The sequence below is a fragment of the Manduca sexta genome, chromosome 11 (genome assembly GCF_014839805.1).
Source record: "Manduca sexta isolate Smith_Timp_Sample1 chromosome 11, JHU_Msex_v1.0, whole genome shotgun sequence".
NCBI classification, from domain to species: domain Eukaryota; kingdom Metazoa; phylum Arthropoda; class Insecta; order Lepidoptera; family Sphingidae; genus Manduca; species Manduca sexta.
This window is the reverse complement of record NC_051125.1, coordinates 10117981-10136178: the sequence shown is the minus strand read 5'-3', so window position 1 is coordinate 10136178 and position 18198 is coordinate 10117981. Positions and strand designations below refer to the sequence as shown.

General features: G+C 36.2%; 4 non-coding genes across 4 annotated transcripts; 1 reads left to right on the top strand and 3 right to left on the bottom strand.

The window, feature by feature from the left end:
- Positions 1-12497: 12497 nt before the first annotated feature.
- LOC115449870 lies at positions 12498-12690 on the bottom strand. The gene has a single exon (XR_003939219.1). It is a non-coding gene; the product is annotated as a U2 spliceosomal RNA (small nuclear RNA).
- Positions 12691-14476: 1786 nt separating this feature from the next.
- LOC115449871 lies at positions 14477-14669 on the bottom strand. The gene has a single exon (XR_003939220.1). It is a non-coding gene; the product is annotated as a U2 spliceosomal RNA (small nuclear RNA).
- Positions 14670-16448: 1779 nt separating this feature from the next.
- Positions 16449-16641, top strand: LOC115449872. The gene has a single exon (XR_003939221.1). It is a non-coding gene; the product is annotated as a U2 spliceosomal RNA (small nuclear RNA).
- Positions 16642-17963: 1322 nt separating this feature from the next.
- On the bottom strand, positions 17964-18156 carry LOC115449873. The gene has a single exon (XR_003939222.1). It is a non-coding gene; the product is annotated as a U2 spliceosomal RNA (small nuclear RNA).
- Positions 18157-18198: the final 42 nt, after the last annotated feature.

Here is an 18198-nt window from a genome sequence, read left to right as displayed (position 1 = left end):
GGCCGTGCGATACTCGAAATTAGCAACATGATAATTTGGAAGTCTTACGTTCTAAAGGTATTAAACTGTTATCAATTTTATGTAAAAAATTGTGTATTTGAAAGTGTGTTTTCATTAGGTATTACGAATAAATAAGGAGTGCAGGGTTCATGATATTTAAATTGATGTCGCGTTATATCAGCTGCTAGTTGTCGCTAATGCATTTTGTGAAACGGAATTATAGTAGACACGAGAACAAGAGCTCATAGATATACTGAGTCATTTATTATGTTCTAGCTTTAGATCGCGGCTTCGCCCGCGTGAAGGAGTTTCCCGGGATACATTTTTTCCGACTTATTTGATATGTATCGTTATAGTATGACCAAATTACACACTCTCATTATAGATTATAGCCTATGTGTATTTTGATGTATAACCAATATTAGGTACTATAAAGTTTCATCCAAATCCGTTCAGTAGTTTTTTCGTGAAAGAGGAACAAACATACATACATCCATACATCCATCCTCACAAACTTTCGCATTTATAATATAAGTAGGATTAGTACGATGTTCTTCTGTACATGCGGGAACATTGCCTTAAAACTTACATCTGAGTCTATGATCAGTCCACAAGTACTCCAAAGGACATCTTGTGAGCTCATTATTTACAGCGTCAAACACGGAATGTGAACAAGGCTAGAAAAAAATTGAGGACTGATGAGCAATGGATGGATTGTAATAAATGAGGTGTGCATAGCAACGAGTATGTGTAATTTATACTTCAATGTTTTCTTATGTACTTGACTTGCTTTTGGGCTCACGAGTTACGGGAAAATGCAACGCTTTAAAAATTATAATTTATTTAAAAAATATTCTAGGGTTTTTAGAAAAAATATAGTTCTGATGTCTAATATCAGTCAACGTTAATAAAACTTACAACCGACTAAGTGAAAGTTGTTAGACGCAATCACGTCTGCGAAAGCTGAATCTATAAAATTTGATCCCAAAAAGGCAATCAATGATCGTGGTGATTTTTATACCATAGCTCATGATACTGAAGTACGAGATTAGAACGTCTATACTAACGATCCGACGCTGTCAATAATAAACAACTATATTTTAATTTTGTTTCATTGTAAAATGTAGGGTTGATATTATAATGAATTTTCGGATGACCAACACCTCAGTCCTCCCCGTGACCACGAAGGCTGCAATCATAGAAACATGGGGAGAAAATTGTAGTATAGAAACGGCGATAAAATCCGCAAATTTGAATTTTTCGAAATCTTACGCTGTCTTAGACATTGTTATACTTCGTACTCAAAATATTGCACGTCATTACACGCTCGAACATCACATGCCATTGGATTATAATTTACAGCATATTTTAAGGAATTGTACACAAGTGTTTTGGACTGTCACCCCCTTATTCTTAGACGTTTTTTATCGAAGGAAGTTGCTATGACAACAAGTCTGTTATGGTACGACTAGGCCGTGGTGGACTAAGGTCTTATCCCTCTCAGAATTAGAGGAGGCCCGTGCCCAACAGTGGGACAGTATATTATTATTACGCGACTTGCCGCCATTCCTACAAGTTACAAAATTTGTAAATCAGCTTGTTTTGATCATATTATGGTAAAATGGCTTACGGAAGTCGACTTCTGCAAGTTTTCTTGCTAATCTAAACCTTATTTAAGAGGTTAATCAAATAAGGTTTTAGCTGTGGACGACCAGCAGCAATGGACAGTAAATCGATCATAATTCGCGAAGGGTGTTTATTCAAGATAGATTTACAATTTTGACTGTCTCGATGGCGTAGTTGTATATGTACACGGTACAAGTACGATTGCCGTGCTGAGGTCCTGGGTTCGAAACCCGGGTCGGGCCAAAATAATTTGACTGGGTTTTTCCATCTTAAAAATTATTCAGTCGCAGCTCGGAGTCAAGAAGTTGGCGGTGTGATACCCCCGTGCCTCGGAAATCACGTAAAGCTGTTGGTCCTGCGCCTGATCTCTCTCCGGTCATGTCGGATTGCCGTCTCAACGATCTATGAGAGTGAAGGAACAGAGAGTGCACCTGTGTATTGCGCACACACTTGTGCACCATAATATCTCCTGCGTACCTCGCTGATCTCCGTTGAGATTGGCCGCCGTGGCCGAAATTTGGCTAGGAGGGATTCATTCATTTACAAGGGAATAAAGGGCCGCGTGGTCCCCGGGCGCGTGGCCCAAAATGTCGCAAACCGACCGCCCGCCGACAAAAGGGTGCCGTTTTTTTGCGAACCTTTGTACAAAAGAAATATTTTTTTTGCAAGCGATGCTCAGTGTGTTTATACAGTTCTAATATATCATTATTAAATTAAGTAAATTCGAAAAATTCGCACGATATAAAATACATTGGGGACAACGTACGAAGTGAAGTTTTAAAAAAATCTAGTTCAGATAATTCTTTCAGAAAGATTTTCAATGAGATAAAGATGTTGACATGAGATATTGAATTTAGGTCTGATAACAGAGTAAACATTTTATGATAGGTTTAAAAGAGGAGTTTTGTATTTACTATTATGTTGTATGGAACGTGTCGGTGCTTGCCAAGTGCTATTTTCTACATTCCTTATGTCTTTCTTTTAAATAGGGAGAGATCGATGTTATTTCAAAAGTACTATGTTACTGACTGCCTCGGTGGCGTAGTTGTATTGCACGTCCGGTACAATAGCGCTCTGAGGTCCTGGGTTCGAATCCCGGGTCGGGCAAAGTGATATTTGGGTTTTTCTGCTCAGTATCAGCCCGGAGTCTGGAATTTGTGCCCGATATGGCGATAGGCTCGCCCCCTATCACATCATGGGACGGAATATACTTGGCGAAAAGTGGGTGCCCTAGTTGCGCCTCTGCATACCCCTTCGGGGATAAAATGCGTGATGTTATGTATGTACTATGTTACTGCACCAGAGACAATTTACCACCAGGTAAAATTAAAAAAAAAATAATGCCTCAGTTAACATATCGCAACCTATCAGACGGAAAACAAAAACTAAATGGATTAGTTTTAATTATAGATCAATAATCGATAACATACCATTATGCGTACAAACATTAGATAATATAAGCAAATAATAATACGGAGATAATAAATATCTTTTTATTATCCGCATATATACTTATTCATTTGTTGAGCAACAAACGTGTTGAAATTATAATCTGAATACTTACCTATAAGTTTATTCTCAATACATAGTACCTTTGTATACGTAATTTCCCCAAAGAAATAAATATCTTATCCAAGCAGACCAACAGTTTATGTGTACACGTCTACATAAATTACTTGTATTATAATATCAGCCCTGTATTATATACTGTCCCACTGCTGGGCACGGGCCTCCTCCATTACTGAAAGGGGTCATGTCTCAGTCCACCACGTTGGCCTAGTACGGATTGGTAGACTTCACACACCCTCAAAATTCCCACAGAGAACTTCTCAGTATGCAGGTTTTCTCGCGATTTTTTCCTTTACTGTTAAACTAACTGATAATTCACAAAGAATACACACATATTTTTTAGAAAAGTCAGAAGTGCGTGCCTTTGGGATTAGAACCTGCGGACATTCGGTTCAGCAGTCCATTCGACACCGGTTACCGTCGCATTTTTTGAATTATTTGAAATATTAACGAATTAAATAATAAACAAACGTTATTTCTTAAGATTTACTTGAATAATGTAGTAAAATAGCGCTACATTTTCTGTTGCCGATATTCAGTTAAAAATACTTTGTGATCTAATAGCCGGTTCCCATGGTCATAAGTATGCAGCCCGCATACATAGAAGTCGCAAAACCTGCATTACTGACACCCGCCTCGTAAATTTCCCTTCACTGCAAACCGCCTTTCGCCAGAAATATCTGCCCGATACCATTAACACAAGTAAATTCAACGCAATCCACTACAGGGTACAATGTTGTTTGAACTTTATGTAGTAGTATTTAAGAAATAATATCAAATACCTACACTCGTCAGTCACATTAAAGCTATTATCAGTCACACATCCTTGCTTACAGAGTTTTTAATAGATTAACCGTCAATTATAATAAACGATCCCAATCGCTTTTTTATCGATCTCAAAAATGGACCAATCAGAACAACGTTTTTTTGAAATGCGTACAAATGAGTTATTTTGATTGGTTCATTCTCGGAATCGGATTGAAGATTGAGATTGGGATCGTTTATTGAAAACGGCTGTAAGACGATAAGCGTTATAGACCCACTCATACATATCTACAATGACAGAAGGATCATGGTGTTAATTGAAAAGTGAAGGGACTTTATTCAACTTTCTAAATACATTCATGGGTACACGCTGTTCCCCCTTTCCAGGGGTAGGCAGAACTGCATCACTGTTTCACCTACATTTTGCTAGATCTAACATACTTAGTCTAATGTAATAGAGGACGAACCTATTACTGGATACAAACCCAGGCCCAGGCTGATATTGAGTACAAAAACTCAATATCACTTCATCCGACCCAGTGATCGCACTGGAGACATCAGAACGGTACCTTATCGTACCCAAATACCCATGCCAAAAACACTAGTCGATTGAGCTACAAAAATGTAAAAAGGTACAAAAATATGAATCAAATCTTGGCAATAAATAATGTACCAGTCGATCTAGTCTTCCCTTAAAAGCATAGCCTTCAAAAGCAATAACTGAGCGGGTTTTAAAATCTTGTCTTATATTGATTACTGCTCTCGATCTGGCTTAAAAATAAATTAATTATTATACTAAAAACTACATAAGGCTATCATCAGTGCGCCTGTGATTTATCTTTAACGGCAGTTTTTAATAAACGATCTCGATTTTAATCCTCGGTCCGATCCTTAGAATAAATCTATTAAAATAATGATTACTTATGTTCACGCGAATGTTAGACATTTAAATAAATAACAGCGATATAATCCGCAAAATAGATTTATTTAATTATCAAAGTAAGTAATTTGTAAGCTTGTCAAAAAAATATTCTTTTGGTCCATTTTCGCGACAGATTTAAAAATGCGATTGAAATAATTTATTGAAAATGGTTAGTCATAAAAACTGTTTTACAGAGTTTATTTGTATATGCTTCATCGTACCTACTAATATTTTTTGGAATGTTCATCTCCACCATGTGTCCTCAACTTATCCTACATGTTACATAGAATAATGTATCAAAACATAATATTTTCAGTTATTATATTTTGAACCAAATAATTGGCGTCAGCGTCATACACCAACGAATGTTCCGACAAACAGACAGACAAGCTTATATGGCTAATAATATAAACGCGAAAGCTTGTAAAAATGTTGTTCGATGATTTGAATTTAATTTGGCACACGGGTAGACATCTTTGATTACCACATAGGCTCTTTTTTATACTAGTAATTTGCTCCCATGGGGAAATATTTAAGATTTTGAAATAGATCCCGCTGGCGTGTTTTACGGACTTTTATAGCGGGAAAGTAATTTCACACGAGCCAAGCCGCGAGAAACACCTAGTATTCTATTAAAAGGTTGTTTTACATTTTACATTCCTCGAACCTCGTGTCCCCCAGTAATCTTTTTCAACAAGATTTAATGGACGACTACGAAACACCTGTCTCATAGAAATTATAATTAGACAATATAAAGGTACCATTACTAATGGAGATATTGTGTACATAACGTGGACATTAACACTAATTATATGGCGTTTCATTGCAATAATTCATTATTGTCTATTGTTTTTCCCGTCTTCCTCGATCGTGAACTTTTATAACAATATAATATTGTAGGATTTTATCTTTATTATCTACAATTCATAATAACAGTACTAGATATAGGTTATATTTTACGAAGTGTTACTCACGACTACACGTACGTTTTACCTTTTCCGCTATAGAAATCTCTAAAATACTGTAATGACACATAACGCCATCTACTTAAAAATAAGATTTTTTGCTGGTGGTAGGATATGTTTTTTATCCGCCCGGATAGCGACTACCGTAAGGTGTTAGAACCTGCCATAGTGGCTCACGCAAGTGTGTTGCGTTCCGGGATCATTCTACGTATATCCGGTTCCAACAGACATAATTGCGTCGGCTGCTGAGGTGTAATCATCTCTCGTCAGTCGATATTGTATTGGACCTCACTCCACTTATCATCAGGTGTAGATATCTTAAAAAAACAATACTTTTCCACGGCAGCAAATTGCCCATGTGTTAATTCAGGACTTGACCTGTAGCAAATTTCATTCAAACGTCCAACGGTTACTACGTTTACTTGTAACAAACATACAAACATTTAAACAGACATTCTAATTTATAGCATTAGTAAGTAAGAATATGATAATATAAGAAAAACTATTGTTGGAAATTATTGGAAATATATTGGTCAATATATTTCCACCAAAACCTTGTATGTGTATGAACAATGTGGCGTATAAACTCCAGGAATACCTCCTAAGATGGTATGGTCATGTGTTAAGAAAATCGCAGGAGTACGTCGATCGCAAATTCCTGTACCTGAACGTACCGGGGACGGCCCAAGAAGCGTTGGCTTGACGTTCTCCGAGAAGATATGAGAGTCAATAGTCTCACTGAACAGTCTGCAAAAGACCGTGCAAAATGGAATGGAGGACGCAGTAGGAAGGCGGACCCTGGCACCTAGGCCGGAATAATCACCAAGTAGAAGAAGAATTTCACTTTATTTAAAATTGAAAATGTGTCAAAAAAAACTAAATAGAAAATATTATTAGTTGGTTTGAACATATTGCAAGTTTTATTTACACAAATATACGTTAGATAGATCGGTAAATACGGCATTCTGGAGTATTTTACATAAAACACCAACTTTATTCGAATAGGGTATCATAAATAAATTTTAATTACAAAATGATTAGCTATGACGCGCTAATATAAATATATTTCTTGGTATGTTTTTTAGGATTTATATTATTTTTTAGTCTTCAAATTTCCCGATGCAGTAATGTAATATACATTTTCAAACTGCTTACTTACTATAAGTATAATTAATTTTGTTATTCGTTAAAGAAGATTAATATTCTTAGAAACCCGTATAAGAGTTTAATACCCTAAAATGCATTTATACGTTTTTTTAATCGTTCATTTTGTTTTACAGTATTTGCAATATCAACTCAGGGTGTTATAGTATTTGTCTATCGTAAAGGCAGGATAAATGATTTTCTACGTCGTGACGTAACATTTGTTTTGTCTTACGCACGCTACACGGTTGTTGATAAAGGGTTATCAGTGTCCGGGATTAACGCTTTAAGTGTTGTTCAACTCGCAAAAATCGATAGTTATCTAAGAAAATATTTTTAATATTACTTTTATTCAATCAGATCAGTGGTTTCAGAGTTGACTTACCAGTGGCGAAAAATTAAGTTTTCCGAAAGCGAACCAGACACAACATAGGTACTAACATGCAGAAATGCAGTCTTCAAATCGTTTTAATGATAATTAGATTATACAGAAATTCTACGCAAGGGAAGCCGACAGGAATCGAGTGATATGGACCCTTAACCACTGTTACTTACAAAGTTAGTCTATCTATCTTAATTGTTAAACTTTTTAACTTTACTTATGTTTATGGGTTACTGAACGAAGTAAATATTTCGTGATAAATCTATGGCAGATATAGATGGTACCTTGATTCATGATACCTGGCCTAGGCCAGGATTATAAAATAAGTACTTACTGTGGAAAATATCAAGTTAATATTTACTAAAATTAATACAAATAAAATGTAAGGAAGGGTTGTTTCGTTTTCTGACGTCATTTGCCTGTCACCCATGTTTTTGTAAACAAGATCGTGACCTTGCATTGAACTTTAATTGAGGTAATAATAAAATGTCCAGATGTACGCTACGATACGAAATAAAAAACAATACAACCAATTATGTACTAACAGAAAGATAAATAAATACTTTATTTACTACTTCTATAGTTTAATGATACGCATTTCTCAAGAAGTCAGAAACTTAGTAATTCAAAGTTTAGAGTGGCGTTGCTACTTTAATGCAGTTTAAGTGCTTTCTTATTAGTCGAGTGGCGTATCGTCTCATGATGGCTCCTTCCTAACCGAATTTCGGCCACGGCGGCCAATCTCAACCAAGGAGATCAGCCAAGTACTTAGGATATATTATAGTGCACAAGTGTATACGCAATACATAGGTAAACTCTCTGTTCCTTCACTCTCATGACGTGACCGGAGAGAGATTAGGCGCAAGACCAACGGCTTTACATGCCGTACCTAAATGACGTGCGAGCTTTATATTCTTTACGTTCTATCGTCTAATAATTCACTTGTATTAAAAAAGTGAATACTTCTTTATTTCCTCTTGTTTTTTCCTTACGATCAAAATGGGGCTGTCGCAACACATTTTCAAATATATTGCTGGAACAATTTAACAACTTTTTTACATCTAGGTCGTATGACGTGAACACCTTTACCGATAATCTCGGGTATATAGAAAAACTGTTTCAAAATATGACCCGACATTGAAATCGAACCTATAACTTTGCAGTCCGTTACCACTGCCACTAGACTAATGTGACGACCTGAAAACGTTACATATTCACCATCCGCATCTTATAATGTTATCAGAATTACCGGGAGAGCTATTCTTGGATGAGCGCATCGAATCTGTAATAAGGCGATTCGTCATACATGACGGCTTGACTGATAATGGGCGGGCACTGTCACCGACAGAATTTTACATACATCGCTGGCTTACTATTAAAATTTATATAATATTAATTATTAAATATATTCCTCGAGCAAATTGAATTATAATATGTATCTGAGTCTTTTTCAGTGAAAATTTCCTGGTGGTAGGTCGCTCATATGTGAGAGTCCGTCTGGGTAGGTATCACCGCAATGTCGTTTTCTGCCGCCAAGCAGCAGTGTATAGTCACTATTGTGTTCCGGTTTGAAGGACATTGTACCCAGCATAACTACTGGATATAATAAGACAACATCTCATATCTCAGGATGGTGAGCGCATTGAAATACCAAATAATACTTTTTAATTTTGGATGGTGTTTCTACTGTTTGTGGGCAGTCGTATCGCTTATTATCAGGCGAACGGACAACTCGTCTCGTCATTCAAACTAATAAAAAATCCAATTATCCTAAAAGATAAACAATAAGGGAAGAACAATGGGTTATGGATTTTTTTTGCAACATAAGTAAAATATAACATAGGACCCATCATTACAGAACCATAGAAAATTAACGACCTTTGAGAAACCTGTTATCTGTGTATAGAAATGCCGTCTTCCCCTTCATAATCCCTATCACTGGAACAATAAAATGCGGGTGTGTGGACGGAATATTCTCAAGGACTTGGTGAAATATCGAAATACGAGTGGTATTTGTTTCGAAAACAGGTTGTTTTGAGTGCATACCTGCTTCGGCCGGTTTTAGCCATGTTTACTTGTAACATAGCAATTAACACTTTTCGAGGCAGTATTTAGCAATATGCTAAGAATAGATTTTAGAGGAAAAACTATGAATTTTAAATATTGGTCTAGAATTTAGATGTATGTATCTAGTCTTGATGATGGTTTTGTTTGTGCTATTGTGAATTTTGTCGCCTTCTACGTTCAATGGTAGCGTATATTATAGATTGTGAACCGGGTGGTCAAGTTCAAGTCCCAGGAAGGTTAATACTCGGAGAAAACTTTTCTTAAACGTTTTACCGAGGCTCGACTTAACTCCTAAAATTGGCTCAAATAAAGTGTTTGCGTAGATTTAGACTTTTCGAAACATAAAATATTCAAATATTATTTACACATTAGAAAAGAACTTTTAAAAAACTACCAATTTCATTCATTATGCATACAGTTTTTTAATAATGAAACGACCATAATTGAATTTAACGCATTTCGAAATATGAGGCACTTTTTGGGTGTCATTTTGAATATTATGATACTTTTTCTATTTCAATTAGTGGTTCCAAAATATTTTATACAGAACTTAAGTGCATAATAAGATCATCTAAAAATTACAATGGTAATATAATTTAAACGAATAAATTGTCTTGAATATATAGCTTCAGTGTTATTACAATTGGTAGTACTAATTACTAAACTATTTTTTTACCGAGATTTTGCTCGAGTAAATATTAGTTCAGTAAATATAATTATATTAATATATATAATTATATTAATATTAGTTCAATAAATATAATAGTAAATATTGTATTCTTTGTGAATTATCGCTTGCTTTAACGGTGAAGGAAAATATCGTGAGGAAACATGCATACCTGAGGGGTTCTCTATAAGAATTTCGAGTGTGTGTGAAGTCTACCAATCCGCACTAGGCCAGCGTGGTGGACTACAGCCTAATCCCTCTCAGTAGTAGAGGAGGCCCGTGCTCAGCAGTGGGCAAATATATAATACAGGGCTGATATTATATATGTAAATATTAGTTAAAGAGTTTATTACATCAAAAATAGTTTAAGGCGCGCATTATTGAATCAATCACCTTTGAAAACAATTTTAGGAGAGATTAAATGTACTAAACTATTTAATAAATCAAACTTAAACTTAAAATCCGTCGCATAAGTATTGTATCAAATGTCATTTGAGATGTTAATAAGTACGGGTTTATTAAATATCGACTTTCTTAACATACCGACGTTAGTTTGACAGCGTCTCAACTGATGAACGCACTTGAGAGCGAAATTGAGTTCCGTTTATTAATATAGCCCTAAATTATTTAAGTTTTTTTTTTATAATCGGCTCATTAGATTAAGTGATAACACCCTCAAATATACTTTTTTTTTTTCTTATTACATAAACTGAGCGAAACTGAGTTGCAGTTACGGCTTAAGTTATTTAAATATTTTTTTACAATCAGCTCGGAAGTTTCAGCGACAATGTATGTACTTTTAAATACACTTTTTTTATTATTACATAAACTAAAAACAATAAACCTTTAGACAATAAACTATAACTTAGGAAAAAAATTTAACTCACAAAGAATCTTACGCCTTACTTTTATACAATGTTTTCGCTTAAATTGACAAAAATATTCAATAAGTTCAAAGTACATCCTTGCAATTGTTATTTCACATTCATTGTATACACTTTAAATTTGCAATTCAAATAATATGGTAAAATTGACAATGTTTAAAATGAACGGGCAAAGTTCATTTTTGGATATAAACGATAAAACATATGTTTAGATATGATTTATATTAATGGCTTAAAATGATGTCGATAAATCGTTAAATCACAACTAATAGATACACTTGGATCTTATAAACAGCTCCAAAAACATTGCTAATTACATAATATCCTTTTTTTTAAGGAGCTTCCGAGCAGTGAATCTGGCAGTTTTTGGAGCATTAATTAGTCTTAACCCGCAACGAAATTAATCAAATAGAAGGAAAAGGAGTTGGAAATATATTGTTACTACCGCACATATTGTTTATTATTTTTAAGAATGTAAGCTGAAGAAAACAAACTTATAATATATTATATACACATTAGTCACCTACATTCTACAAGTTATTCACATTGCGTAAAATGTCTGCCCTGGCTGCATATCTTCTTCGTCCCCGAAGATAGCGAAAATATTAATTATTTGTAAATAGGTTTAGATGTCAGGTATGATAGCGTAATGTTGTGTGTGTGTTTTTAATTTAAACAACAAGCCGTAGACTGTATATTATAACTGTATAGATGATAATACTTCAAAAAATTTAAATTCATTTCCTATTTCATACATTTCATAAGGAGAGAATAAGAACTAATAGATGCAGTATTTAGCTCTGTATTCTTGCTTAAATAACTAGAGGAATCCATTTCTATTGATTTATTATAATAAAATGTCTTAAAATCCGCTCTACAATAGGCCGAGTACCTAGATCATTATTTTCTGAAGTAAAATATATTATTATTATGTTACGTCTCTAAAATTATAAAATAAATGTTAATTGATTCAACTCAATAACTTATGACTCAAGAGGGTGACACATCATTAGTAATATTTAAAATTGGAATTATTCACTGCACAGACAATAGGGGACCGGCCTGTGTTCGATTTTGTACATTATTCTATATGTAATGGTTGATAATACGAAAAAGAAACCCTCCTGCGAAAACTGCATTAAAATTGGTTAAAAAATGAGCCAGTAATTCATATTTCAAATATTACTACGTGCCGAAGTGGGCGCGAAGTGGGGATATCGCTTCATCTCTTTCTTTCGCACGCGTCGTAATGCCCGATGACGTCACACGTGGGTATTGCGCCTCTTTTCTGTTTCTTGTTACTTACCCCTTCTACCGAAATTAAAAGACCTATAACTTGTTGATTTTTTACCGGATTTAAATAATTCTTTCTGTGTTATAATTTATATAACGTAAATATTTGATAATAATAAAGAACACAAATGAGTCCGGTCCCCTATCGGTAACTTTTTATTCCTAGTTAGTTTTGAAGGTCAGGAATTTTACTCTCACCACAACTTTTCGAGTAATGAATTGGGCCGATCCCGGCGGCACTGCAATGCCGGGCCGACCCGTGACGGGAGTGGAGCGAGCTCCGAACATCCCGTCGCTTTACAAAAATCAGTTTAATATACTGGTCCCACAATGTGGGAACTTTCAGATATTAAGCTGAAAAGAACAGATACTACACTTTGATCTTAGCCAAAAGGCCGAGAAGCGATACCAGCTAACACTCGCAGACAGGTAGTCATATAAACGCGGAGAATCTTGATATCGCGATGCAGGAAATAGAGCAAATTGTAGAGCGCCATCTACTGAATACAATATCACACTTGTCGTGGTAATTCTTGCTCGAGACAACTGCTTTGTGCGCGTTGCAGACCGAAGACACTACCAAGTTAGCTTAGGTTACCTCGCGCGGTAAATGTTCCAGAATAGCTTTTCGTGGTTCCGGACGCGTTGAAGTCTTTTCCCGTAATAAAAGTGCAACAGGAACCGGCATTTTTTTACGTGACAAAAATATTTTGCATCACTAGAATATAGATTGTTGTAAATAGGTTTAGACGTAAGGTATGCTGGTTTTACCTTCAGCAGTTCTCAATGAATATCATAACCTACTATTTTAGTCAAAAATGAATAAAATATTAACAATCAAACAATCAATATAATATTATAAATTACTAATTAGAAAACTATATAAATATAATTCTAATATATTATTAAAATTTTGCCGTATAGGTAAAAGAGTTAAAAATTCTCTTTACGTTATGGCTCTCAAAGCTTGCCTACGATTAGGACGCCCGTAACTTTTTTTTTAAAAAGACAGTTACGTCCTCGGAATGTGAATAGGGCCTCCTGACTACACTATTTAAATCGTAAATCCTATGGGTCAGAAAGAAAGAAGAAACAAAATTAATAATGTTACAAATAATAATTATTGAAATTTCTCCATCTGTCAATACTTATTAGCATACAGTAATTAATGTGGGGTGTCAATGCTCCAAGGGCACCCTAACGCCAGTTGCAAGAAGGTGAGCGCAGGTGCAACGTCAACTACAACAGTTACTCGTTTGGTACAGACACAATGGGGTAGTCGTTTGCACTGGCCACCAGTCTTTTTTTTTTCGCGGGGAAAAAACTCGTTGTCGCCACCACCATTTGGAGCGTGAGTGGAATGGTTATCTTGGTTTCACCGGTCTTACGGCCGAATGTCGATACTGGGGAGTATACAGGCTGCCAGCCTGGCATACCACTCTGGAAAATTAAGTAAAATTGAATAAGCAACATTTCTAATGATTTTAACCTCGTTCGGACTACGTATGATTGTTAACGCCTCCAACGTTCATCGAACTGGTTGGCTTAGCTTTGTCCTATATGTGATTTTAGACATCGGATTGCTTCAACTATTGAAGTTATTATTGTAAAGTTTTGTAGATCACATTCCCTAAACAGTTATTTTGGCGTAAAAGTACGGCGGTGTACACTAATGTCTTATGTACAATCTCTTTTTGACTTCTAGTTCACATTATACTGGAAGGAAAGGACAACGAAGCTGCGTAGTATCAAAGTATATTCAATTTGTGGATACAAAATTAGCTACGTGTAGATAAATTGCGTATTGCTGTTTTGTTTTCATTAGGCGTTTTGAAGTGAAGTATGAAAAATAGTCGGTGAAGAGGTAATTTTGAAAAATTGAGAACACAAACACTATCAAAGACTATATTTAAGATGCTGTTAGATGGTAACTAGTAATAAAGGGCGTGGCAAAAGAGATTTTATAAATTTCTTGTCTACCTAGCTAATTTGCCCTTTTCCTGACAGCCGCAACCGACGGTATTCTTCATGGAGACACTTCCCATCATATATGACACTGCTTAATGACCAAGCAGGTGTTATTTTACATACATAAATTATTATTGATGTAATATATAGAATATATCGACGCAGGTCTATTGGTCTATTAACTTCCATAGTAAAACTTTGCCTCATAACATACATTTTCAGGTAATGAATTGGGCCAATCCCGGCGGCACTGCAATGCCGGGCCGACCCGTGACGGGAGTGGAGCGAGCCCCGAACATCCCGTCGCTTTACAAAAATCAGTTTAATATACTGGTCCCACAATGTGGGAACTTTCAGATATTAAGCTGAAAAGAACAGATACTACACTTTGATCTTAGCCAAAAGGCCGAGAAGCGATACCAGCTAACACTCGCAGACAGGTAGTCATATAAACGCGGAGAATCTTGATATCGCGATGCAGGAAATAGAGCAAGCATCAATAATAATTTATGTATGTAAAATAACACCTGCTTGGTCATTAAGCAGTGTCATATATGATGGGAAGTGTCTCCATGAAGAATACCGTCGGTTGCGGCTGTCAGGAAAAGGGCAAATTAGCTAGGTAGACAAGAAATTTATAAAATCTCTTTTGCCACGCCCTTTATTACTAGTTACCATCTAACAGCATCTTAAATATAGTCTTTGATAGTGTTTGTGTTCTCAATTTTTCAAAATTACCTCTTCACCGACTATTTTTCATACTTCACTTCAAAACGCCTAATGAAAACAAAACAGCAATACGCAATTTATCTACACGTAGCTAATTTTGTATCCACAAATTGAATATACTTTGATACTACGCAGCTTCGTTGTCCTTTCCTTTCAGTATAATGTGAACTAGAAGTCAAAAAGAGATTGTACATAAGACATTAGTGTACACCGCCGTACTTTCACGCCAAAATAACTGTTTAGGGAATGTCAACTACAAAACTTTACAATAATAACTTCAATATTTGAAGCAATCCGATGTCTAAAATCGCATATAGGACAAAGCTAAGCCAACCAGTTCGATGAACGTTGGAGGCGTTAACAATCATACGTAGTCCGAACGAGGTTAAAATCATTAGAAATGTTGCTTATTCAATTTTACTTAATTTTACAGAGTGGTATGCCAGGCTGGCAGCCTGTATACTCCCCAGTATCGACATTCGGCCGTAAGACCAGTGAAACCAAGATAACCGTTCTACTCACGCTCCAAATGGTGGTGGCGACATCGAGTTTTTTCCCCGCGGAAGAAAAAAGGCTGGTGGCCAGTGCAAACGACTACTCCATTGTGTCTATACCAAACGAGTAGCTGTTGTAGTTGACGTTGCACCTGCGCTCACCTTCTTGCAACTGGCGTTAGGGTGCACTTGGAGCATTGACACCCCACATTAATTACTGTATGCTAATAAGTATTGACAGATGGAGAAATTACAATAATTATTATTCGTAACATTATTAATTTTGTTTCTTCTTTCTTTCTGACCCACAGGATTTACGATTTAAATAGTGTAGTCAGGAGGCCCTATTCACTTTCCGAGGACGTAACTGTCTTTTAAAAAAAAAAAGTTACGGGCGTCCTAATCGTAGGCAAGCTTTGAGAGCCATAACGTAAAGAGAATTTTTAACTCTTTTACCTAAACGGCAAAATTTTAATAATATATTAGAATTATATTTATATAGTTTTCTAATTAGTAATTTATAATATTATATTGATTGTTTGATTGTTAATATTTTATTCATTTTTGACTAAAATAGTAGGTTATGATGTTGATTGATAACTGCTGAAGGTAAAACTAGCATACTTTACGTCTAAACCTATTTACAACAATCTGTATATCTAGTGATGCAAACTATTTTTGTCACGTAAAAAAATGCCGGTTCCTGTTGCACTTTTATTACGGGAAAAGACTTCAACGCGTCCGGAACCACGAAAAGCTATTCTGGAACATTTACCGCGCGAGGTAACCTAAGCTAACTTGGTAGTGTTTTCGGTCTGCAACGCGCACAAAGCAGTTGTCTCGAGCAAGAATTACCACGACAAGTGTGATATTGTATTCAGTAGATGGCGCTCTACAATTTGCTCTATTTCCTGCATCGCGATATCAAGATTCTCCGCGTTTATATGACTACCTGTCTGCGAGTGTTAGCTGGTATCGCTTCTCGGCCTTTTGGCTAAGATCAAAGTGTAGTATCTGTTCTTTTCAGCTTAATATCTGAAAGTTCCCACATTGTGGGACCAGTATATTAAACTGATTTTTGTAAAGCGACGGGATGTTCGGGGCTCGCTCCACTCCCGTCACGGGTCGGCCCGGCATTGCAGTGCCGCCGGGATTGGCCCAATTCATGACTTAAAAATGCGTACCTTTGGCACTGGGTATAACACATTGTACGAGGGATCAAACTAAATAGCATTTGAGGCACATAGGTCATAGACATCGTTAATATATTATAATATGCACTACGTATTAGATATGGCGTTCCGAACATTCAGTGTTTAGCTGAATTGAACGACAAGTCCATTCAAACAGTCTTTGGAATGGTCAATGTTGATAGCTTATGATTGTGTACGCAGTGGCGCTCATGATATAAGAACTCTAGTCTAAATGTACACCTGGATTTGAATAAAATATATTGGTCAAATAAGTAAAATTATTTGTTCACGTGAATAAATAGGTTATAACAGTGACGTTTTGGTTACCACTTTAGTTCATATTTTAAACAAATAGTTAATATGGACCTTCGCGTCTATAGAATATACATACGTCAATGATTATAAACTAGATAGCCCTTAAGACACATAGCTAGCTGCTACTTTAAGACTAATCCAATTCAACCAGGCAATGTTCCATTATTATTACAAACCCCTCGAATTATCAGGTTAAGTAAATTTTTTAGACCTACTTGATAATGTCGGAGGTGTAAAATAATAATTAAAAATATAAAGTCAGCACATAATTATAATTTTTTATGGAACTCGCTGCTGCATAACACACTTATCGGAATAGTACCGTAAGGGCCTCGCCTCGGGACAAGCTCACGAACCGCAGTACGGTGCGTGGTCAACTTGCAATTCCCTCGCTTGCAACTCGCCGTCCTCGCAATTACGCCTCTCACCCCTCCCGCGTCCTGTTTGAACCACACTACTAGGCTCTTATTCTGTATAAGTATAGATGATAGTGTAAACGCGTAACGCGGCCGTGTCATGTTATCTTTGAGTAATGTGCGTGGAATGGTATTTTGTAAGCCAAATTTCTATAGTCCTAAACATGATGCGTTGTGTTACGTCCTTGTTACGCACTGTTAAAATAACGTGCGGGATAGAGTATAAGGCCCCTGTAGTCGAACTTGCTGTCATTCACAAGAAAACTTTACCCATATTTATATGATTTAAGTGAATCCTTCGGATAGATCACCAAGGTCCCAGAAGGCACCAAATCAGTATCTGGTGCCTGCCATGTCAATTAGCGGTCAGCGAGCCTTAGCGGAGTCATGTTACCGGAGCTGCTGTTCCACTTGAGTTACGTGCTTAGTAGGTTGACGCATGGGTGATGGAAAGTCTAAAGGCGATATGGTGTCGATATCATTCCGAGATGATATATGTATGAACTCGGAAAGATATCGTTACTGTATCGGTTAAGTTAGTTGTCGAATTGCATATTTTCAAGTAATGAATTGGGCCAATACCGGCGGCACTGCAATGCCGGGCCGACCCGTGACGGGAGTGGAGCGAGCCCCGAACATCCCGTCGCTTTACAAAAATCAGTTTAATATACTGGTCCCACAATGTGGGAACTTTCAGATATTAAGCTGAAAAGAACAGATACTACACTTTGATCTTAGCCAAAAGGCCGAGAAGCGATACCAGCTAACACTCGCAGACAGGTAGTCATATAAACGCAGAG